Source organism: Acinonyx jubatus, chromosome C2 (genome assembly GCF_027475565.1).
Source record: "Acinonyx jubatus isolate Ajub_Pintada_27869175 chromosome C2, VMU_Ajub_asm_v1.0, whole genome shotgun sequence".
Taxonomy (NCBI): Eukaryota; Metazoa; Chordata; class Mammalia; order Carnivora; family Felidae; genus Acinonyx; species Acinonyx jubatus.
Window position 1 is genome coordinate 46,481,285 of NC_069384.1, and position 25,505 is coordinate 46,506,789.

The 25,505-nt window shown below is 36.7% G+C and overlaps 1 long non-coding RNA gene across 3 annotated transcripts in view; it reads right to left on the bottom strand.

Moving 5' to 3' along the window:
- LOC113604801 (uncharacterized) overlaps positions 1-25,505 on the bottom strand; it is a 304,409-nt gene that overhangs the window by 142,897 nt on the left and 136,007 nt on the right. For 2 of the 3 annotated variants that reach the window (XR_003426821.2, XR_008297619.1), the window contains exon 2: positions 9,339-9,497. This is a non-coding gene — a long non-coding RNA (uncharacterized LOC113604801). Of the gene's footprint in view, positions 1-9,183; positions 9,260-9,338; positions 9,498-25,505 lie in introns of all 3 variants that reach the window. The other variant, XR_008297618.1, reaches the window with a different exon arrangement.

The window sequence follows — 25,505 nt, forward strand, 5'->3', positions numbered from 1 at the left end:
ATCAGGCTCTGCCCTGACAGCACAGAGCCTGCTTCAGATCCTCTGTCTCTCTCTCTCTCTGCCCCTCCTCTGCTTGCACTCTCTCTCTCTCAAAAAATAAATGAAAATTTAAAAAAAAGTCCAACAGCATTTTTCACAGTAATAGAAAAAAATCCTAAGATTTATATGTAACTATAAATTACCCCAAATAGCCAAAGCAATCTAACACAAAAAGATCAATGCTAGGGCATCATACTTTCTGATTTTAAAATATATTACAAAGCTACAGTAATCAAAACAGTACAGTACTGCCTAGAAAAAGATACATTAACCAATGGAACAGAATAAACAAGGTAGAAATAGATCCAAATATATATGGTCAAGTGATCTTCAACAACAGTGCCAAGAACACCAAAAGGAAAAGGGTAATCCCGTCAATAAATATTGGGAAAACTGGATATCTACCTGCAGAACGATGAAACTGGACTCCTATCTTACACCTTATACAAAAAATCAATTTAAAATGGATTCAAGATTTAAATTTAAGACCTGATACTTTAGAACTACTAGAAGAAAACATAGTAGAAAAGTTTTTTGACATCAGTCTATGCAATGATTCAGATACGCCCCCAAAAGCACAAGCAACAAAAACAAAAAGACAACTGGGATTGCATCTAACTAAAAAGCTACTGTACAGAAAAAGGAAACAATCAGTGGAATGATAAAGCAACCTATAGAATGGAAAAAAATATCTGAAAACCAAACATCTAATAAGAGATTAATATCTAAAATGTATTTAAAAACTCCTACAACTCAATCAAAAATAAAATAAAAGATAGCCTGATTAAAATATGGGCAAAGGACCTGAATAGACATTTCTCAAAAGAAAACACAAACAGCCACCTGGTATACAAAAAGGTGCTCAGTATCACTAATTATCAGGGAAATGTCAATCAAAACCACAATGACATATCACTTCGTACCCGTTAAGATGGTAATTATTAAAATAACAAAAAATAAACAACTGTTAGCAAGGATGTGGAGAAAGGGGAAATCTGGTACAGTGATGGATCAAAACTGATATAGCAATTATAGAAAATAGTATTCAATAGAGCTACTTTATTATTCAATAATCCCACTCTGGGTATATATCCAGAAGAAATGAAATCAGAATCTCAAAGAGATATTTGCATTCCCATGTTTATTGCAGCACTATTCACAATAGCCAAGAGAGAAACAACCTGTGTTTGTAAATGGATGAATGGATAAAGCAAATGTAGTATATGTATGTAATATTATTCAGCCTTAAAAAAGAAGAAAATCCTACTATTTGTGCAGGAGCCTGGAAGGCACTATGTTAAGTGAAATAAGCCAGGCAGACAAATATGTGTGATTTCACTTACATGTGGAATCTAAAAATTAAAAAATTTGAACTCTTGAAGGTAGAGAGTAGAATGGTGTTTTCCAGGACTTGGAGGATGAAGGGAGAAGGGAGATGTTACTCAAAAGATGCAAAATTTCAGTATGAAAGATGAATATGTTCTGGTGACCTAATGTATACCATGATAGGTATTATTAATTATACTGTATTTCATATTTGAAATGTGCCAACAGAATAAATCTTAAGTGTTCTTACCACACACACACACACACACAAATTAAATATGTGAGTTTCTGAATATTTAATACAGTTCTTACACCTCACACCAAAATCATAGTTTATAAAAAGAAAACACAATAAATTGAACCTCATCAAAGCCAACTTTTGTTCTGCGAAAGATCTTGTGAAGAGAAAGAAAGGACAAGATACAGGAGAAAATATTTGCAAATCACATATCTGATAAAGGACTAGTATGCACAATATATAAAGAACTTCAAAACTCAACAATTAAAAAAACAGAACATGGGAAAAGGAGGTAAAGATACACTTGCTGAAGATGTAGAGATGGGAAATAAGCACATAAAAATATTCAACATCATTAGTCTTTAGGAAAATGCAAATTAAAGCCACAATAAGATGTCACTACACACCTATTAGAAAGACTAAAAGAACAGTGCCAACACCAAATTTTGTCAAGGATACAGAGAAATCAGATTCCTCATATATTGCTGGTAGGCATATAAGTTGGTACAGTCACAATGAAAACAGTTTGGCAGTTTCTTCTAGAACTAAAAACATACCTACCATACAATCCAGCAGTTGCACTCTTGGGCATTTATTTATCCAGATAAATAATGACTTATGTTCACACAAAATGACAAATGTTCTATATGAATGTTTACAGCAGACTTGTATTAACCAAAAACTAAGTAGCCTAGATGTTCTTCAATAGATGAATGGCTAAATAAACTCAGTGGTATAATTATATCATGAAATACTCAGGGGGTGGGGAATGGAACACAGTATTGATACACAGAAAAATCTTGATGAATCTCCAGAGAATTATGCTAAGTGAAAAAAAATCAGCCTCAAAAGTCTACACACTGTATGATTCATATAACATTCTTGAAATAACAAATCTATAGAAATGAAGAACAAATTAACTGTCATGGATTAAGGGAGGGGATGAGGATTAGAGAAAAGTGGATGTAACTTAAAAAAAGCAATGTGAAGAATCTGTTATGATGTAAATGGTCCATATCTTGATTGTAGCAATTTCAATATCCTGGTTGTGATATCATACTATAATTTTTCAAGATGTCACCATTGGGGAAAATGGAATAAAGGGTACATGAGCTCTCCTTGTACAATTTTTATGAATAAACGTGAATCTATAATTATCACAAAAATAAAAACTTTGGAAAACAATACTTTTTTAAAAGAAAAGAACATAGCACTGGATTCAGAAGAACTAGGTTTTTGTCCAGGATCACCACTCAGGAGCCTATGACTTTGAGTAAGTCACTTCAACTTTAAGAACCATGGTTTTCTAATTTGTAAAATGTGTAGATTAGATAAATTAACCTCTAAAATCAAGTTCTAGTTATATGATTCTTTGATAGATTTTTATTTCCTGGAAATGAGTACTTCCGTGAAATATATGATTCTCTATACCACTGAAATGGAATGCATGGAGATTATTTCAAATCTGAGAAAACAGATACACCCAAGTATGGAGATCTCACACCTGGAAAAGATCAATCTGCTTGCCCATTAATGTAAAATCTCTAAAAAGTGTCCTCCACCCAGACCAAGATGGCATTTCCCCATAATGTTAGAGATGAGAAACTGGTTTAAGATTAAATCAAAAACTCAACCTTCTCAGCCTATCAGAGAACCAAAGAAATACTTTCATTCTTGCAATTTAAAATCTTTTTTCAGAAAGCCAAACTTTTCCCAAACCCTGTTTTACATGGAGGAGAGATAACCCACATATATGTGGCAGGTCCTTTAATTCATTCTGGTTTCAGCAATGTTGGGTTTAGCTTAGTTATAAGACTAATATGTCTACATGCTAGTTGCGGCATACCTCTTCTGGTCTTCTGTCACCAGCTGATGGACCCCCAAGACAGTCTGGATATAAATCCATTTCTCTTGCTGGAAGCTAGTGTGTAACATACTATACTTGCACAATGACTTTTGAAACTTACTTTCTCTATGTAAGTGATGAATCACTGAGTTCTACTCCTAAAACCAATACTATACTGTATGTTAACTAACATGACTTTAAATAAATAAAATTTTTAAAAAAGAGAAAAAAATCTACAAGGTCTTCAAGAAACTTTAAAGAAGCAAAACTATTATTTAAACCACATGGCTTTTAAATTCACAAAAGTTTTCCTTAAAACAGTTATATTACTATTCTGAGTTCAACTTAGTAGTGCTATGTGCACAAAATAAAAGAGTGATGTAATTCTGTATGTGTAATGTATACTTTATGATATATACATAAAACTATGGAGTACATGAAGGTTTGGGAGGGGCCACTCTTGTGATTCTAACTAATCAACCATGGAAATCATTATATATGCTTAAATATAATTATAGGGCCCCTAGACTGTTAAAAAAAAAACTTTAGTGGGGTTTGGAGAGTATGTGAAGATTTTTGCAAGTTGTCATACTTGAGTTTTCCTTGGGATTTCAAAATTAGAGCTGGTTTACATCCTTTATGGCATTTATTAATTTGCAAATTTTTATTGGACCTAACTATGTGTCCAGTACTGTATAGATGCTGGAGGGGCGTTTATAGGCAAAAAGGTACTGATTACAACACAAGGCTAAGTTCTGTGAGGAAGGTAAGTATAAATGCTAGTGGAGGACATTGGAAATCATCTAGCCCAAACTTGACCTGAGTTTTCACATGTATGCTATTGCTTTTTAAATCCAGACCTCATGTGAACAGGGTCATTCCCATATTGAAAATATCATATGAGTCCAAAGTTTTCCAACTGATGGCTAACTGGTATACCCAGACATCTAATGTAAAAAAAACAAAAACAAAACAAAACAAAACAAAAAAAACCCTGACAATTCAAAGCCAGACTTCCTGATGCTAAGCAGGTTTACTCACTTGTCAAGGTTGCTTGTGCAACCTTCGCTGTTGGTGACAGACTAAAGGTAAGAATATACCCATCACAAAATGGCTGAATGTGTATTGCAGGCTCAGCAGAAATGTGGCCTCCATAAGGAATGTTCTCCTACATAACTTTACTTCTCTTTCTAGTGACTCTGGCCTCACAGTTTTACCCTTCCTTCTCCAGAAGAAATTTATCCTAGATCCTATCACATGGCAATGAAAACCCAACTGTCCTTTCTTGCAAAAAGAGACTTCCTAGGTGATGTTGAAAGGAAAATCGTGAGAAAGAATGTTAAGATTTTCTCTTGTGTTTGGGAGAAACACAAGAGAGCAAGGTTGGAGGCAAACTGAGTAGCTAATGGACAGAGTAACCTTAGGTTCCCTGTATAAACCCAACTTTCCCCACTCCAGACTGCTGGACTGTGTTGGTGTCTGGTTTGTCTAATTTGATTATGAGCCCCCTGGACAAGAACTTTGTCTAATTCTGTGTTCTCTACAGCACCTAGCCCTTTGTTGGCACCACTGAATGCCAAAGAACACTCCACTTCTGTTAACTAATAATAAGATTGACTTCCCAACTCAATGTGATGAGGTTTCTGTCATTTTTATGCCAGTGTTTTCTGATTTGTATTTCATATTTATGTCTGGAGAGGAAGCTTCATGTGTTACTGAATCACCTCTGGACTGATCTTCTTTTCAGGAAACGTAGGCATGAGGTTGAGTGTTTTTCAACCACGAGTTTTGGGAACACAGACTGCTCAAATATGCTAGGGTACATGAAGGGGAAATGTTTCTGAAAGAATCACTTTTTTCAGCAGTCATGGGGATCTCTGTGAGCCAAGGATACAGACTGGTTAGCAGATGTGACCATAAAAACAGCAGGTCTCTTTAATGCAAATATTTCACTTTGGTTTCTCTGTTCCTAAGGAAAATAGGCAGGTTTGTGGGTTTTGTTTGTTTGTTTTTGTCTGTTGATTTAATTGTACTCTTTAATTGCACTTCTTTAATTGTACATATTATTTGATCTAGTACTAAATCAATAACTAAGTTTCTCTTTATGGTAAATGAGTCACCATATTGACTTTTTAAGGCAAAAATCAGATATTCCAATTCACAATGCAATTTCAGATATTGCAATTCGCAATGCAATTTCACAACGCAAACATAGCAGGAGTTTTCTGGGCTATCTCATCTTAATTCAGGTAGAGGAGAAAAATGTCTTCATTAATAGAGGACACTGTTTATATATATATATTTTTCCATTTAGCATGGCTTATACTTTCTGTTGAATGTCAAACATACATAATGTATTACGTAATATGAACTGAAGTAAACAGGTCTTTAGTGTGAAGTTTTATGTTAATTTATCTAGAAACTGGGCTGTGTTCAATGTTTTGTATAGCCTCTACATACTAGCCTCTACATACTATAGCTTCAAATACCTTCCTTGCTTTTGTTTTTGTCTTCCCTATCACTTTGAGCTTCCCTAAGAACACCTCCTCAGCGATAGTCTGTTTTGCAGCCCTTTCAGATTTAACTAACTGTTATTATACTGGAGCCTTATTGCTGTGTGTCAGGGGAGGGAGAATAAAATGGGAGGTGGGAAGAAGAACATTCTATAATCTTACAAGAAAATCTGTCTTTTAGTGGGCCTATGTCACTGGGCTGTAACCTTCACCAATATTTCTTAGCTTTACTCGCCCTCTTAGGTAAAACAAGATGGCACCACAATTGTATATATTCCCTTCCTCCAGGGGGTTAAGGCTCTGGTAAAGTCTTATACCCTGGAGAAGAGGTCTTTGTTGTGGTGAATGATCTCAATAAGTTTTATTTATTTATTTATTTATTTATTTATTTATTTACTTACTTACACTTATTTTTTGAGAGACAGAGCACGAGCAGGGGAAGAGCAGAGAAACAGGGAGACATAGAATCTGAAGCAGGCTCCAGGCTCTGAGCTGTCAGCCTGATGTGTACAGAGCCTGATGTGGGGCTCGAACCCACAGACGGTGAGATCGTGACCTGAGCCGAAGTCAGACACTCAACAAACTAAGCCACCCAGGCGCCCCTCAGTAAGTTTTAAAATTTTACCATTTCCCTTCCCCTGCCAGAGGCACAGATCTTTCTTGCATTTTTACTAGGAGAATGGTGAGGTCCCTGGAGGCAAACACATGAAAGTGTGGGACTCCCCCTAAGTCTCTATGCCCTAGCAGTTTCTCATTCTCATGTTAGTCCATACTCAGCATCCAGCAATTAATTAAAATTACCATTTAACTGTTGCTATAAGTTTATGGCTTCCATGACTTCTGTTCCAATTAGGCAGATCTTTGTTGTGACTGTCTGAATTTGCATGGTTTGGGGATAGCAGCTTGACCTGAGACCTCAGTTTGCTGCTGTGTCCAAAAATCACTGATTTTCAGTATGTTCAGCTTTTTTCTTGTGAAGATAGGAGCGATAGTTTCCAAACTCTTCATATGTCATTGAAGCTAAGCCTTTATACAGTTTTTTCACAAGTAAAAATAAATGTGATAAGGGAGTTGAAGTATTGCTACAAGTAAATAGACTAAAAATCATTTTTGAATTATCTTCAAAGGTTATTTCTAATAAATAGGTTAAATGAATAGGAAAATTGTAATGGATAACAGAGGTTAGCAGTGCTTCCACTGGTCAAATTTGGAACAGCTCATGCATTATAACAAATAAGGAGTTGGATAAATTACAATACACTGGAAAAAAGGAGTCCATCAGTTCGTACTGATACCCAAAAATAATAATTTCAAGTGTTGGGGAGAGGGAGAATGAAAAGTTCTTTTTTACAGAAAAATGACAACAAACAAATGTAGAGGAAATTATAAAATTGGAAAAATCATCATTTTGCTGGTACCAGGGTAATACTTTATCTAAGGAATATGTATTAATGGATACCAAAGCCATTGAGGGAAAGATCATTGGAGAGCAAAATATTCATACAGTCTCAATATCACCTTGCAGAGTACTCATTAACCACAAAAGAAAAGCATGCCTGTACAATGAAGAAATACAACAGACACCACCTTAACTAAATAATCAAACTTAATTTCCCAAACTAGGATACACTGATATCGTGTACTTCCAGATATGAATCTCTGTGGGGACACAACATCACAACTGTTGTTGTCCTGCCAAATATATTCTACCTGAATCTATTTAGGAGAAAATAGTCATTTTAGGGATATTGTACAAAACAACCATCTGGTCTCTTTAAAAGTGTTAATGCCATAAGAGAAAAAACAGCTGGGGACTATTTTAGATTAAAAAGGCATAAAACATTTGATAACTAAATGCAATGCATGATTCTTCATTGAATCCTGGAAGGAGGTATACAAATAGTTATAGAGAATTTTGTTGGGGTAACTTAGGAAATTTGAATACTAACTGTGTTTATTAGATGAAAGCTTCATGTCAACGTTAAAATTTCTTATGGTAATTATATTGCAGTTTATGGGAGGATGTCCTTGTTTTAGGAGAGAAATGGTGAGGTATTGGACTGATTTTCATGGTGTCTACAATTACCTCCCAAGTGGCTGAAAGTTAATTAATAAGTTTGATTGAAAGTTCCTTTTTTTGCAACTTTTCTGTAGGGTTGATATTTTGTAAAACATAAAAATGAAAAAGTAAACAAAATGGATGACAACAGTAATAATATAAAATCAAATGCTTTATCCTTGGGGGTGTTAGACATCATACAGAAAAAAAGTTAAGCTTACTTTCCATTGATAAGTATACTGAACATTCTTTCGCATGCTATGTGTGAATTAGTCTTTTGCAAAGGAGCTATGGTAAAATAATTAGTCAAATACACAGAAACGAAGACTATAGCAGATACCCCAAAAACTGTTGGGTGAAAACTCTTGCAAAAAACGGAAATTTACAAGAGCTTTGACCAATAGTGATAGGGAATTAAAAGTAAAATTTTGGATGCAATAACCTCCCATATATTCTATTTATTACTGCATATACATAAAAATGCCAAAAAAGATTAACACATTTGTATAACAAATATAAATAATTGCAATATAATGCCTTCCTACATTAACGAAGAGCTTTGCACAAACCTATCTTCTTCAAAATGCTGTCATTTCACTGTATTGGTTACTTTGACAACATGTAAAATAATGAGAATGTACACTTAGCCCTGGCTCTGAAGCTATCCCTAAATAGGGCACTTTTAAAGACACATTCTCTCCTGCAAGTGATGGTAAAGTGATTAAAATGATGGCAAAATCCAACATAAAGGTCAGACTGAGTATTGCCAACTGCTAGAAACTTTTGTCAAGTGTCTGAGTAATTTTTATCCTTCCACATCACCGCCTCTACTCAGTTTGTGCCAAGGCCCCAGGGAAAGGTTAGTCAGTGTGTTCATAGACAGGGCAGGAGAGTAATAAGTGAGCAAAGAGGATTAACTATCTTATCTATCTGGGGTAAAGCACTGGATGCTCTAGGAAAAGAAAAATCCTTCTGTGTTAAGACAAGTTTTAGAAGTAGCTTCATTCCAATTACTGTCATTTATAAACTTTCTTTGCCCTGAGGATTTTCAGGAGCTTGACTTAAAAAATTTAAAAAAAAAATCACCTTACTTTATAAGCAGCAATCGCCACAATTAGAACTGCAGTGTAGACATCCTTACAGGATATAATAATTAATTCACCTGGTTATGAAGTCTTGCCTTCTTCTCTGCCAAATTCCAAGAACAAGCAATCTGTCTTTAAAGGGCTATGTCATAGCTAGAGAAAGAGACAATGAATTTCAAGACGACTTGGGGATATATGGAACAAAGCAGACCCAAACCCTGATTTTCCTTACCTGCTCTTTGATGCTGGGAGCTAGGCAGTGAGTGAGAGGCTGAGGAAATGGAGAAACTTCCATGGGCATTCATTCCCTTGTCTCTTTAAGACTTGTGTTCTCCTTCCAATTCCCATTTTCTCTTTTTGAAGCAGAAGTAGGATATTTGCATCTTAGAGTCTGATGAGAGAGAGCAGAAGAGAAGGGCCTGTGACTGACTAGAGGAATTGAAGTCCCAGTGACTAGAGGAATTGAATTTTCCTTCAATTCCTGCCCCAGCTAGAGAGAGAGGTCTGCTGCTCTGGGCTGTGCTCAGAGCCTGGAGACCAAACAGCATCAAGTTCTCCAGACATTTCTCTGATAGATCCTGTGTCTCAAGGCACTGGGACACAGCAAGAACCTCCCAGTCAAATAGCTTGAGGTTTAAACCCCAGTTGTTCTATTATTTTTTGTTTGAACTTGAAGTCATTAAACCAAGAGTCTCAGTATCTTCTGCTAAAAAAACAAAAACAAAAAAAGAGAAAAACAAAAAAACAGGGTGGGTGGTCAGGTGGGAGATATCATTCACAATAATTAGACTAGTGGGAAGATAGATGAAATTGAGAAGTAAGGGTTCAGCACCACGTCTGACAGTTTTAAGGGCTCAGGGAATGACTTCAGCAGCTAAAAAAGGGCAGGGATTACTGTCTTTCTTTTGAATCTCTTCACGGAGCCATGATGGGGGTAATGAAGGCTGGGACATCCAGTCTATTCTGGCTCCTGTAATGTTAACCTAGGCACACCACAAACTAGACAGAGTTCCAAAGTAGACAATACTTGTCTTTAATGTTCTTGTCCTGCTCCTTCTAAAATTAGCGTTTATATCCAGGACCCCCTTCTCCACATCTTCTTTCTGGTATTGGGGTTTCATGTGTCATGCCCCGTACAATCGTCTCTAGGTCTGCACTCTTTTGGCAAACATGTCTTGTACTTTTTCAGGTTCTCTGTGATAATACCAGGCATTACTCCTTTAAATTAATCAGTTCTCTGAGGCTACGTTTTGTTCTTTTTCCTTATTGTATTGACAAAATCTTTCGGTATGGTCATATGGTCACAGATTTGATATCCAGAAAGTGAGCAGAATCACTTTACTGTCTTGGAATTTTATTGTTGCAAGTATTTTTCAAAACAAATACAATCTGGTAATATTTTCATTATTTGAAATACAATATCAAATGCTGTAAATATTGGCATATTCTATTATAAATATAACTAAATTTCTTTTAACTTTAAAACAATAAAGAAAACACAGCGATCCTAGATTAAAAGTAGAAAACATGAACTTTTTGACTCAATGGAACTTTCAGATTAATCATTTTCCCACCACCAATTCATTCTAATGGTAAATGGTAATATGATAATGAATTCTATAATTATCCTTTGAAGCCTTCAGATTAAAAAATAATAACAAAAGTTCTTTGTGTAAGCAGACTATCAGTCCTCGTCAAGAAATATGGTTGCTTTATAGCTTTCTGAAAATATGTTTTAGTCAGACATACCTGGGCACGCAGTTTGGAAAATTCAAATTAAATTTCCCAGTATTTAGTTCATTACAGAGTCCATGCTACCTGCTGTAGAAAAACTGACTTTTCAGTATCTTATCATCGTTGTCATTTTCTTCAGCTATGAATTTCTCTTTCACTAAAATCCATTAGTTTTCTAAAACTGTAGATTTTACTATTAGTGAGATCATAGCATTTCTTTTATGTAGAGCTCCTTGGTCACCATGGGGCAAACTGAGTGGTATCTGGAAGGCCTCTTATTGCCTTTTCCTGACCAGTTTAAATTTCTCTCTATCTAATGCCTCTTTCTGATATACTTACTATGTCAAACCCCAGGGACAGGTCCGCTCATGATAATATCATCCCTCTACTCCACATCAAGATATCCAGATCCTTCATCGTTGTAAGAGCATTCAACCTCAGAACCTATTTCTTTCTTTTGTTATCTATGATTGAATATAACCTCTTGGGTACCAAAATTAAAAACAAACAAAAAGCCCCTAACACTTCTTGCTACTCCCCGTCTACCCCAACAACAATTAAAAAAAAATGCATACAAATCTTTCCAATTTCTGAATAAAGAACTCAAACTTCAGTTTTAGTGTTTTGTTTGTTTGTTTGTTTTGCTTTTTAATGTTTTACCAAGGTTCCCTCCAAGGTTATTTGCCATCAGGGTATCTTTGAAAGTGCAATGAAGTATCTATCATCAGGCGAGCATATATACTCTACAGATTTTATAAGGCTATGACTTTCATTATTTATCTTGAATTTCCTCTTTAGACTGTGTATTAATGCAAAGAGGGAAAAAGTGGAGACTAATTTTTTTCTTTCTCGGCGTATACACATACTCAAAGTTTTCAAAGCAAGATGTCATGCTAGAAATAAAATAAACACAGGAAACTTTTCTCTTGGCAATACTTTTCAGAGGCAAAGACTAAATGAATAGTAGCAAAGGTGGAAAGAGCATGCCAAATATTTTTACATTTGTGGAGAGTCTAAATAAAAAGATGGTCCCGTGGTGAGCTTTGCCACATTAAGCTTCTGGGAGAAGTGTGCATGGAGAACATTCCTGGGGCTGGCACTCCTGGAGAGGGCTCCCTTAAATTCTTCACAGCTGGACTCCAGAGACAAGCAACTGCTCCTTGAGCCAAGGACATGGAAGGAGAGGGAACTACCAAGCCGATTTCCGAGGAAGCTGGCTCCCAACCCAAATATGAAAATTACAGCCAAGACCCCGATTATTTGTCACTTTTTCCCTGCAATTTTGAACCGATAATCATGTGCTTCTGAAGACAGATGTTCATAAAGTTATTGGCAACCACATTTTACTCAATCTTTAGTCATTAATTTGCTTACGTTTTCTAAACTAATGATACTTCAGTTAAAGTTATGCTGATATCATATGGAAATTCAATAGCACTAAGAACACTAATCAATTTTGAAACCTTGCTCCTTTAGGAGGTGAATGACGAACTCCTTTCTTGAATCCTTTCAGCATGGAGATCAGGACCTGAAGTTTTCAGGGGAGATTTTTTTTTTCTAATAAATATTTGCATCACCTCTACATAAGCAATTTGCTTCTAGGTCTCCAACTCCCTTTAATTACTGTTCGACACAAAAGCATGCAGGGGCACCGGGGTGGCTCACTCGGTTGAGCGTCCAACTCTGGCTGGGGTGGCTCACTCGGTTGAGCGTCCAACTCTGGCTGAGGTCATGATCTCTCAGTACGTGAGTTCAAGCCCAGCGTCAGGCTCTGTGCTGACAGCTCAGAGCCTGGAGCCTGTTTCAGATTCTGTGTCTCCCTCTCTCTCTAACCCCTTCCCGGCTCATACTCTGTCTCTCAAAAATGAATAAACGTTAAAAAAATTTTTTTAAAGCATTCATGGTTATTACAGATCTCCCTTGACTCTTTTTACTTTCTAAATTCCTTAAGAACAGTGAGCGTGTTCCTTACCAGGAGCCCTAAGTCTCTGTGAACGTGACCAACTTTTTGTAAGTAATTTACACTAAGGTCCACTGGCTGCTTAACAGCTGTCTGTAAGAAAGACAAATTACTTTTCATTCTCACTGAATTATAAACGATTTTAATTGTTTTAATAAAAAATGTTTAGTTATTAGGAATTCCAGCATTTGTAATATAAAAATTAAGTTTATTAATGACCACACCTGAAGTTCAGTATAAGAATTGGTGGGTGTTGTTTCCTCACAATCTGATGATATCTCCATGTCTATATACTGCTTTTGGTTTTAGTATATGATTGCTCTCTCCTTAATGTTTCCTCATCTGTGTTGACTACTTTACTAGAGTAAATTTCTATTGGACAATCCATGCATTATCTACCAGCTGTATGGAAATACTATTTAGAACGGTAAATTTCTGGGCATCATTATAATATAAACTGTAATTGCTGTTTAAAGTTGGTATAAAAACATAAACACCCTTCGCACTTTGCCATGCTCTACTGAATTCAAGGGGTTCCAATATGGTTAAAGAAAGAGAGGAGCCAAGCTTCAGGAACCTGCACTGACTGGGCTTTCCAACAACACTAAGCATTCTACTGTCTGTCTGCCTCAGGAGCTACCATTCCGACACCTTCTCAGCAGAATTCAGCTACAAACCCAATAAAAATTCTAGCTAAGTAGGTCAGACTGCTGAGAGCCCTGGCACTGATTTTATTTCTGACTGGGCAAGGACTCTCTACCATGGAAGAATGACAACGACATAATAAATCTACCTTGTTGCTTATAAAGAAGTGATTTAATGAGAAATTTGGAGAATTTATCTGATAATATCAAACAGCCCTTTTAAATTAGGTCCTACAACTCTATTCTCTCCTTCTCTCTCTCCCTCTCCTTCTCTCTCTCTCTCTCTCTCTCTCTCTCTCTCTCTCACACACACACACACACACACACATATTGTTTAATATTATTAAGGAATGTGCTTGTTATTTTTTTAAGTCTTTTTAATGTTTATTTATTTCTGAGAGAGAGTGTGAGAGCAAGGGAGGGGGAGAGAGAGAGGGAGGTAGAGAATCCAAAGCAGGCTCCAGACTGTGAGCGCAAAGCCCAAAGCAGGGCTCGAACTCACAAACCATGAGATCATGACCTGAGCTGAAGTCAGATGCTCAACCAACTGACCCACCCAGGAGCCCTGGAATGTGCCTATTCTTGATGTAGATTAAAGATATTTAGAGTTTCATTAGCACAGTATCCACTATTTTTTGACAAGAACAAAAACCAACCATGTTAAACCTTATTTATACAAATGAATGAATGAATGAAAGAAAGAAAGAAAGAAAGAAAGAAAGAAAGAAAGAAAGAAAGAAAAAGAGAGTCAAACTGCCAGAAAATTCCCTTCTCTATATTCTACCAATATCTCAAACTTAATTTATTGCCTTCCTGCCCATATCAATCGTCAAGTTGCCACATGTAAAATTTCATAAATGTCCCTCTTTCCATGCATCCAAGCCCTAGGACTTTCACTTTGAAGCTATAATTTGATTCTATTACCTCCCTTCCATTCATATCCCCATTTTTCTCCCAATAAATTGATCATTCCATTTCCAATATCCTTACTGCCAATATTTTTAATCCTGCCACCAGAGTTTTGTTCCTAGAGCACAAATGCAATCAAGATATTCTTCTGTTCAGAAGCATTCAGTAGCTTCCCTCTATATGCAGAATAGACTTTTTAAAAATTTAACATGAAATTAAAGGCTGGCTTAATTCCTTGTTATTTAAAGAGATCCAATATTGTAAAGTGATTAAGAATATAGCTTTAAAATTTTAAAAGCCCTGGTTTCAAACTCTAACTCCAACATTTTCTTTTTCTTTCTTTTTTTTTAATGTTTATTTATTTTCAAGAGAGAGACAGAGCATGAGCAGGGGAAGGGGAGAGAGAGAGGGAGACACAGAATCTGAAGCAGGCTCCAGGCTCCAAGCTGTCAGCACAGAGCCCGAAGTGGGTGTTGAACCCATGTACTGTGAGATCATGGCCTGAGCCGAAGTCAGTCACTTAAATGACAGCCACCCAGGCACCCCAAACTGCAACATTTTCTAGCTAAGTGAACTTGGAAATAGTTCTTAACCCTCTGTCTCAGTTTATTTACATATAAAATAGAAAGAATACCTACCTTACATATTTGTTGTGAGAATTAAATTAGCACATATGAATGCACATAATGGATACTCAATATATGGTAGTCATTATTATTTATTTTTTTTTACTTTTCCCAATTTATCTACTACTACACTCACTCCTACCACTAAGCTATCATATATTTGAGGGGGCAAACAGATTTCATTACTCAAACCAAAATGGTCAAAAGTAGCTGTTTTTTGAGCCCTATGTTAAGAACTCCCCGGCAAATCAGGATCAGCAGGAAAGGATTTTGAAATAGATTAGCCATGGTTGCCACCAGGCAAAGGAAACAATTGTCTGTTACATTGATACTATATGCTACATTCTATCTATCTTTATAAGTTTATATCCTGTTTGTATCCTCTGACTAGAATGTTTGATGATTCCCTTTTTCTCCTGTCAGAATCTTACCTATCATTTAAGATTCAAATCAAATGTAGCCCTTGTCATCAGCCTGACCTTCCCCTATACTGTCAACTATACTTTGTGTCTCTGTTCGAGCCCTTATAGCAGCCTGAGTTGAATTATAATTCACTACATACCTCTTAGATTTCTACACCTTGGAGGTAAGGACTATTGTTCATTCATCTTTGTCTTACAGCACCTAGGGCAATGTTTGGAATAGGCCAATAGCAGCAATAACCACAATTTATGGAGCCTTAACTAGGTGCCAAGCTTTGCTGTAAGCACTTTTTTACATATGTTAAATCATTTAATCCTCACCGAAACTCTGGGTAGTTACATTATCCTTATTTACAGAAGAGGAAAATGAGACACAGAAGGTGAAATAACTTGCTTAAGGTGGCAAAATTAGTAGTAGCTGTCCGTCTTTTTAACCCCTGAGCTGCGCACCTTGAGGTATATACTGTGTGTTTACTGAATTGAATTATGGTAAACATGGGTTTACTTGAACAACTGGAAATACATTTTGGGGCTATTCACTTCATTTGAATATTCAGTTTGTAGACAGAATGCAAGGCCAGTCACATTTTAAATGTCCACTCTTACAGAAATGCCATCTTGCATATACAAAAAAGTACCTGGGGCAAACTGTGATAGTGGCTGTATTTGCTTAAATTTGATATCATCTATGTTACTATATTATGTGTATGATTCAGTTCAAGTTGTTAATAGAAGTGCTAGTATTTTATTTCATGTTGTCATTTTTTTCTTAAAGTAAATAAAAAAAATTTTTAAATCTCCAAAATATTTCACACACATAAAATTTAACGTTGAAAATTTCTACTGTGAGATCATTGGAACCTGGCCAGAGAGCAGCAACCACTCCAAGAAGAGAAACTGTGTTCACATGTGCCAAATTAAGCCAAATGAAACTAGAAATGTTTTAGTCCTTCTGTTAAGCACACATATCCACATATGGGAACCTGAGGGGAGGAAGGGTGTCATATTTAACTTGGACTCTGCAACTACTCTCCTAATATGGATATTTTCTTCTACTTATCATGAGCCAAGTCTCAACAGGAGATCATGCCTTTACACTTTCCCCAACAACTGAATAACCAAAGAAGTAGGTCTAGGTGGGACATGTGCCACTTTCCTCTGGTTCCCCTGAGTCAACTCTAATGGTCTACTGAAGAGCTATATAAAAACAGAGCCAGGGATATTCCTGCATAAAGGACAGATGTGAGATCAGAGACTGGCTTTGGTAAAGGAAGTCAGCCAGAACTCTCCTTATTTTACCCAGCTGACTAGCTGTTTCTATATCGAACACCTATGTGAGCCTTTAAGAGAATCCCAGATAAAGCAGACTGGAGAGCCTGTTGATGGACAATGCTGATTGTTTAACATGACAATCACACAGCATCTTGATAACAGTTGCATTTGCCCCATGAGGTATATGTGTCCTCCAACTCAAGTTACCCTTTTTATTTAATAAATATCAATGTTTCACTTTTTCAAATGTCCTCCAGTTGAAGGGCACCTGTAGTCCTAAAGATCCAACTAAAATAATCATGGACCTCCAAAAAGTAACCGAAGACAGACCTGTTTAAATGAATTCCTAACCATGTAAATTGAGTCATAACATTTTTCCTACAGTTGAGATAAAAAACAGTCACCCTGTAAGGTCTCCATGCGGTGATCTTGGAGCAGCCCTCCTTGCTATAAGAGCCTCACGCTCTTTCCTCCAGTCACACATTCTTTTCTTTGACCTATTACAGAAGTGTTGGATGTCTCTGCCTTCTATAGTGCACTGACTCAGTAGGAAACAACTGCATAAGCTAAAATGAATTTGGCCTGATTTTGGAAGTGCTAGCATGGTTTTTCCACCTTAAAAAGTATTTTATAACTAGACTTCTGAGTTACTGTCTGCTCCCAGTCACTATCTTTCATCTAACTTTCTTTCCATCTCAGCATGTTCTCAAGAAGCACTTGAAAAATCTTGTGATTTTTTTTTTTAAACAGGAACTTTAAAGAATTTTTACAATTGGAATGCTCTCTGCTCTTGCCGGCTGGAGCTTCCCATTTCCAGCTAATGCTCAAATTTCTATCTTGTGGGCAACAATAATTGTATTTTCAGGTTCACTTTTTATAAGTTCACTTTTTGCAATTCATTGATGAATAAGGAACAAAACCAAGAATTACGGGATTTATGCAGTATTTCCCTATATCTATTATATTTTGTTTACTCTTCATCATTTGTCACTGTGCCAAGCATACAGTAAGTACTTAGTGGAAATACAATAAATGGAGGTATGTATTTAGATTTCATTACAATTTATGCGGTATTCTAAACATATTTATTCCTAATATATGTGGCTATTACTTAATCATGATTGATTCATTCAGTTGGTAAAATGGCTAAAATGACACTTCCAACTATTGTGTATTTTGGTTTATACTGCTTGCCTAGATATAAATATTTAGGGCAGTTTTATGGAAAAAGGTGGTAATGGTTCTCTTCAGTGCTTTTCCCAAATTACTTCCAGTAAGCACTTAGTAAGTTTGCACTTCTCTGCTTCCTTGGAGATAATTGAGATCACACAACACGTTTGGCCAAAGGAATGTGAACAGATGTGGCATATGTTAATTTCTAAATGAGGCTAAAAGGGCCAGTATCCGATTTATCATGCTCTCACTTTCCCTTTGATTTAATAGTTGGCCATGTTCCAGATAATGCCTGCTCTATCAGCTTGTGTCTAAGAGTAAGACAAGGCAGATCAGAACCCAATTCAATCTGCTATGAATATAAAGGATGTTTTATATTGTAGCATAAGGTAACACATCCTGACTGATACTGGGTTATCATGAAAACCAAAGGAAAAGTGTTTCCAGAATATAGGATTATTCAAGAGTGCTAAAAACTGAATATAGTTAAATACTTTAAGGGCTAATGTCCACTGTATTAGGCTACAGAAAAGCCATTTTTAATTTTTTTTTTATTTCAATGAGGATAGTTTCTATAGAGTGATAAGTATAAAATCAGACTGCAATAGGTTTCGGTGTAAATAGGAAGTAAGGAAGTGGAAAGAACAAGTGTAGAAAACTCAAGAAGCTTTTCTGTGATGGTAAAGAGAAAAGTAAGTTAGTGATTGGAAGGAAATGTGAAATTCAGAAAGTTTTCCCTCAAGAAAAGTTAGTTTTCCCTCAAGACAGAGGCTTAAAGCATGTTAAAGCGTTGATTAGATGGGGCAAAGAAAAGTGAAAGGAAAAAGAAGAAATAATAAAAAGAGGGTACTGAGGAAGCAGTAAAGGATGAAATCCAGGACCCTGTATTTCCAGATGGGGAAAGGAGGAACAAAGTTTTCATGTGATGAAGTCAGAAGAATTGGAAACTTGATGGCTTGGAGGTCCAAAGTGATGCCATCTACTAAGGATAAATGAGGAGATGACAGGTCTACAAGTTTGAGGAGAGTGGAAGTTTGTGGAGAACAGGACACATTAGTGATAGGACCAGTGAAATATGGAAGTTCTATTAGTAGGACTCAGTATGTAACCATTTTTAAATAAAAATCAAAGAGCAAAGACAGTATGATGTTTAGGCCAAAAATCAAGACTCACTGGGAGCCTGGGGTCTGAAAGCCTATATATGGAGTTGTTAGGCCCTTAATAACAACTCCAACCTGTAGCGTCAGATGACTGCCTCCCTTTTTCAATCCCAGGAACAAGAAGGAATTTATTTCAGAGAAACTGGGTCAGCAAAGCTCCAGAGACTGAAACACTAAGCACAGAGGAGGGAAAGCATGAGATTCCAGAATGAGGATGAAGACATTAAGTGTAAGTGTGAATACTAAGTAGTGAGACCCCAGCCTCTTTGTCAAACCTGCTTCCTGAACATCAGCAGTAAGGCTCACAGCCCCTAAGCAACAGGTTAGAGGAGCTAGAAACCTGATATACAAACACCGACGTTTGTTGCAACTGAAACGGAAATTCATCCAGTTGTTCTAAAGGAGGCTCACTACTTGGCATGTCACACCCATGCACACAGAACTTCAGTCAGCTTTCAGTTCCACACTCTTGTACAAAACAAATATCAACACATATTCAAGGAAAGTTTCCAATAAGGAAAAGAAAGGCCAAAGCAAACCAACCAAATCTAATACAAGAAACAGAGACAATAGAGATAATGCAAATAGATATTCAAATAAATACTTAAAACCTTCAGATAGTGAAGATGATGCTGTAATCTTCAAATAAAAACATATGTTACAAAAAGAGGAAAATCAAAACAAGAAAGAATTCTTAGAAATTAAAGTCAAACAGCTAATGCTTAAAAAAAGAAAGTAAAATGTAGATGTAGAAAAACAAGGTATGAGGATCACCCAGAAAGTAGGATTAAAATGCAAAGAAGAGGAATATGGCAGTAAAAAATATATAAAAATTATAGGATCAGCATCTAACTAATAGTAATTAAAAGAAAGAGATTTTAATGAATAAATTATCAAAGAAAATATCCATAATTGAAGGACACAAAATTACAGATTATAGAATTTGAGTATTCTCAGAACAATGAATGTGGAAAGAACCACACTAAAAAAAAAAAAAAAAAAAAAAAAAACCAACAACAACAACAACCCTGGGAAAATTCTAGTGTTCATAGTACTCCATAATGGTCTAAGAAAGCATCAGTTAGTTGAGTATACACTAATCAAAACTCTATTGTTCCCAATAAAAACTTCTTTTAACCAAGATAACTTTCTTTCCTATGATTCTTTAATCTACCCTAATGGTTCAATATCTCCAGTTATTATTCCATAATAAAGAGTTGATTATATAAATAAAAGCTTTCTAGACAGTACTGGTCTCCCTGTCCAATGTGCTGAATCTCACTCAAAAGAAACATTAAAATCTATTCTACTTATTTGGGTCTGGCATCCATAACATACTTTAATACAAATTAGCTGTCAAATTTTAAAACATCCTAAGTCCTTGGTCATATATTCAATTTTGGAAAGTTCTTACAACTAACTCCCTAATTCATATTTTGACTTCTGAAGTCACTTTAAAAACTCATGTCTTGAGAAACATCTGAATCTTTTTTTCAGATGGACTTTATAGTCAGATTATGTATATTCAGTCAATTCCTTTCACATCTTTTCTTTTGAATAAAATATGAAGGAACTGGCTCCCCATTTTTTCTTCTTACTTAGAAAAATGGGATTTTCATTGACATCTCCAATAACAGACACCCACTACTGTTTATAGAAAATACCTTCCCTCATCATGTTTCTCAAATTATACTACTCAATGCATTTGTAATACATGAAACCTTACATCAAGCTTTGTCTATATTTAATTTAGCTACTTTGATTTACTTTCTATTGGTGTCAAGTGAACACAAAAGAAAGTGGGAGAAAAGATATTCTTCATCTGATATTCATTTGAGGGCATTCTAGGCTATTTAACATAGGGATTTAGTAAAATTTCTCCCCTCCCCCAAGATTTCCTTCATGAAATTGTCCATCTTTGAGGTTTAATACCTGTGTATAGCCTAAAAAGGCATCTGCTACACCATAAGGTGATTGTCTACCATGAAGTCCAGCTTGGAATCCTATGTTTGAAGCTTGATCTGCTGCTGTTTAGTTGATAGTTCAGATGTCAGGATAAATGTTACGGCTTATACATATTTCCTGCTGATTTTCAATGACTAGAAATGAAATAACTTAGACTTTTTCTTTGATACTAATTAATTTGCGAATCGTTTCTAGAACATCCCAAATACCTAAATATCTGTCCCCCTTCTAAAGGAAGCTATTAACATTAAAACTATCTATAATTTTTGAAAACAAGGAAGCAGTCTACCATATACTAAGATTTCAATTTATTCACATGTAATAAATGACTGAAAGAAAACACTGAATGAGAGGGTAAGTTGAATTCTCCAAAGGCACTATTTGCTTGTAGCTCCATAGAATTTGGAAGTGACAGATCTTTTACCTAAAATTCAATGTGAAAAAAAAGGAGAAAAAAATGGTTGAAGCAAGCAATTGTTAACAAATGTGACCCAAATGGTCATCGCTTCACCAGTTGGGGGTATAGATGATGTTTCTTTTACATAAATTCCAAGCATTCCATGTTTCTTAGTAGATGTTAGCATCTTTGGAAAGAATGACTTCAATTCCATCCTCTTATAGGCTGCCTGCAATTTCAGATGGTTTCCATTTTCTTCCACTGTGGTATCCTCATCCAGCAGCTTCAATATTGCCTCTTCATTCTGTTCCCTTTCTCCATCAGAGTGATAGATGGCAATTTGCTGCTGGGGCTATACTAAGCCCCAAAACACCAAAGCTGTCCTGTGATCTGTGACAGAGTGGTCAGATCAGGTGTCGGGGGAAGCTATGAAGAAGAAACACTATTTCTCTAAGAAAATGTTGCATTTTTATCTTCATAGCTTAAATAAAAAAGATGAATTTGTCTTAGTCTTATGAGTGTTTGCCTAAAAAACTCTCTTATTATGGGCTCAAGAACACTTGATCAGGGCTGAGGATAAGGGAAGAACAAAGTTTATCTTTGCCCCTTGTATTCCTTTTTATATCCACCTTTCTCCTTCATAGATACTTCTATAAACACACACATTCTGCTATCAGTATCATCTACAAAAGTCCCTATGTGTATCATATTCATGCAAATTTTCTCAGGAGTAACAGTTGAACTATTTTTACGAACAGTATTCAGTATGCACCCAGCTAAGAGACTTCGATATGCAAAAAGAGGACAAGGCACAGAGTCCATATGTAGTATTATGGGCTGTATTGTGTCCTTCCAAAATTTATATGTTGAAATTCCAACTCTTAGTATCTCATAACGTGACTGTATTTGGAGATAACATGATTAAAGAGGTAATTAAGTTAAATTAGGTGATCAGAATAGGCTCTCATCCAATATGATTTGTGTCTTTATGACTTGTATCTGAGAAAATTAGGACACAGACATATACAAAGGACATTGGAAGAATATTGCCATCTACAAGCCAAGGAGGGAGGCCTCAAAAGCAATCAACTCCTAATACCTTGATCTCAGCTTTTTAACCTCCACAACAGTAACAAAATAAATGTCCATTGTTCATGCCACCCACTCAGTGGTGCTTTGCTATGGCATCCCTAACAACCTAAAGTATGTGGCATAAAACTTAAAACAGAAGAAAAAAAGGAGATGGTACAAAGTCTGACATGTGGTAGATACATAAGTCATTAGGAAGGAAGGAAAGTATAAAGTTTGATCCATTTCTTAAGAATTTGTGTTCAGTACCTGAAGATCTCAGTTTTAAGGTCGACAGTTAGACAAAACTCATAGACCTGGAAGAAATGAACCATTTCTTTTTCCAGTTTTTTTTTTTTTCAGTTAAAGAAATGGAAGCTCAGAGAAGTGAAGTTCCAAGTTCACTTAAAGGAACCTAAATACCCAATTTTGGGAATGGGGCATGGTTAAAAACTCAGAAGGAAATGTCATTTCATTTCCATGAGTATGTCAATTTAAAGGCAGAATACCCCACAAACATGTTGGCATCATGGTATAAGAAAAATAGTCTACTGGAGAGGATAGCTAGTAGCCCTCTTTCTTTGAATACCACAGTTTTGCGAGCCAAACCCCTCTAACTCTTCTTCCTGTTAGTTCCTCTCTCTATTCACTTCCCTTCATTCTGAACTTAAAAAGAGATACATTTTTATAAATGATATGTTTCTGAAAGAGAACACTACATGGGATGACTGGGGTGCTGAATATGGGGCAATCTGGTTACCCATTTTGATCAGTATCCACCCTTAATGTCAGAGATTACACGAAGATGGTGAACTGTCTTTAGAAAATGTTAGAGCAACAGCAGGTGAAGATTCTCCTCCTGCATACAAAGGGATGTATTGGAAAAGAAAAATCACTATATATAAATATATATAGAGAGAGACAGAGTGCAAGTGGGCTGCGGGGTGGGGGGGGGGCGGGCAGAGAGAGCGGGGAGACACAGAATCTAAAGCAGGCTCCAGGCTCTGAACTGTCAGCACAGAGCCCAATGCAGGGCTCTAACTAACTGACCGTGAGATCATGACCTGAGCTAAAGTCAGACACTTAATGAACTGAACCATCCAGGCGCCCCAAGTTTGTACATACAGTATAATATTAGTGTCAGGTGTACAATACAGTGATTCAACACTTCCATACAACCTGGGGCTCATCACAAGTGCACTCCTTGGGGCAAATGGATAGCTCAGTTGGTTAAACTTCTGACTGACTCTGGATTTTGGCTCAGGTTCTCATGGTTGGTGAGATTGAGCCCCAAGTCAGGTTCCATGCCGACAGAATGGAGCCTGCTTGAGACTCTCACTCTCCTCTCTCTCTGCCCCTCCCCTGCTCTCTCTCTTTCTCAAAATAAACTTTAAAAAAAAAAAGATTAAAAAAAACACACAAGTGCTCTCCTTAATCTCCATCACCTATTTAACGCATCTCCCAACCCACTTCCCCTCTAGTAACCATCAGTTTATTCTTTACAGTTAAGAGTCTGTTTCTTGGATTGCCTTACTCTTTCTCTTTTATTTCCCTTTGTTCATTTGTTTGTTTCTTAAATTCCACATGAGTGAAATCATATGGTATTTGTTTTTCTCTAATGGGCTTATTTCCCTTAGTATAATACTCTCTAGCTCCATCCATGTTATTGTAAATAGCAACATTTATATATGTTTTACACACACACACACACAAACACACACACACACACACCTCCTTTATCCATTCATCAGTTCATGACTAAAAAATATGCAGAAAACATGAATAGACATTTTTCGAAAGAAGACATACAGATGGCCAAGAGACACGTGAAAAGATTCTCAACATCACTGATCATCAGGGAAATAAAAATAAAAACTACAATGAAATATCACCTCATACCTGGTAGAATGGCTAAAATCAACAACACAAGAAATGAGGGATTGGCGAGGATATGGAGAAAGGGGAACCCTCTTGCATTGTTGGTGGGAATGCAAACTGATGCAGCCACCCTGGAAAACAGTGTGGATGTTACTCAAAACATTAAAAAAAGGAGGAGGAGGAGTTAAGATGGCAGAGTAGTAAGGGAACCTTGGGCTTGCCTCATCCCTTGAACACAGGCAGGGCAACATCAAATAATTTTGAACACCTAGGAAATCAATTGGAGGATTAAGAGAACAATCTATGTATCTTGAGGTAGAAAACACAGCAGACACAGATGCAGAGACATGAACTGAGGGACAGAAAAGCCATGGTGTTGTGGAATGGAGGGAGCTCTTTTCGTGGAGAGGAAAAAGAGAGATGGGGAGTGAGAGTAGATGGTTGGGTTTGCACAAGAAAGTCACTCCTCCAAAACCAATGAATGGGGAATCGGGAGGAACTATCACAAGTTACTACAAACAGTGGAGTTCAGATTCCGAGGTTTTGAAGGTCCACACCATTCAGCCATTCACTGGAGTAAATCTAACAGGCAGCTGTGCCCCTGGGGAGAAGGAGGGTGGAGTTCTGGGAAGAGACTGTGGACAGCGAGTTGTGGGGTTCCCCTGGATTACACTGTGAGAGAACGTTCCCCTTCCTGGAGTGCATTTGGGAGAGGGTATATTGCCTCTCCAAGGACAAAGGTCCAGCTGGCACCCTTGAGTGGCAATTCAATAGCAAGGGACAGAGACTCACACAGAAGGCAGATTATCTGGTTGCAGCTTTCCATTGGGCTTCAACATAAGCTCTAGGCACCTATGTGGGCATTCAGCTGTCTTTCTGGGACAGAATGACACCAGGCACAGCACTTCAAGGTTCTCCCCTAGAGGAGGGCAGTGGGTCTGGACCTTGTTAAGTTCTTTAAGATTTGGAGTTTTGAATCCCATCTGCGCACCAGAGATAAAACACAGGAGAGCTTTGGTAGGTGGCATGTTGATGGCATGGGCACAGAAAGGTTGAGGGCAAGGATCTGATGGAAGTGTGGAACAAAAGATGTGAGGTTGTTCACTTTTCTGTGAGGAGTCCCTGAACAGCAGGGTGAGAGAGAACAGGGTGACACCATCCTCCCCACAGTCCACCGAAACGGTTGACACA